Raw genomic sequence first — 677 nt, 5'->3', positions numbered from 1 at the left:
TCTCCAACCCCCTTCAACGGCTCTGACCAAGTATCACACAATGATACCCATCAGAACAGGAAGAGAAATCTGTGGACTATTCCAGCTTCAATCCAACGAAGTTCAGTTTCTGTAGGTATCTACAATGCGCTCTGAGAATCATGGACCCAGTGCATTGCAACTTTCATCAACGGTCTTTGGATGATCCAGAGATGACGGTATCTCGATGAGATGCATGGGCCAGAAGTATCGCTAGGCGAGATGCATGGGCCAGAAGTCTCACGGGGCCTGTATGGGCCAGTATCCATGACGATGGGCGAGATGTATGGGCTGTATGGGCCAGTATCCATGAACGGGAGGGGATGATGGTCAATGCCCATGAGCCCAGAGAAGTCCATTGACTCCAACGAACGGAAACCAGGTATCTCCATGAACTCCGAGAGCACCCATCGACCCGACAAACCATGGCCATGACCGACAACACGGGTATCTCCAAGGCTGAGAAAAACGAACGGGCCAGAATCTCCACCCCCAGAAACCTCCCACCCAGAAAGCACAGATCTCCGTGACTCGCGTACAACCCACAGGCTCGGATGAAGCCCACTGGCTCGGATGAAGCCCACTGGCTCGGATGAAGCCCACTGGCTCGGATGAAGCCCACTGGCTCGGATGAAGCCCACTGGCTCGGATGAAGCCCA

The sequence above is a fragment of the Metschnikowia bicuspidata genome (assembly GCF_001664035.1).
Source record: "Metschnikowia bicuspidata var. bicuspidata NRRL YB-4993 chromosome Unknown METBIscaffold_4, whole genome shotgun sequence".
NCBI classification, from domain to species: Eukaryota; Fungi; Ascomycota; class Pichiomycetes; order Serinales; family Metschnikowiaceae; genus Metschnikowia; species Metschnikowia bicuspidata.
The sequence above is the reverse complement of the archived record's forward strand: the minus strand, read 5'-3'. Positions refer to the sequence as shown.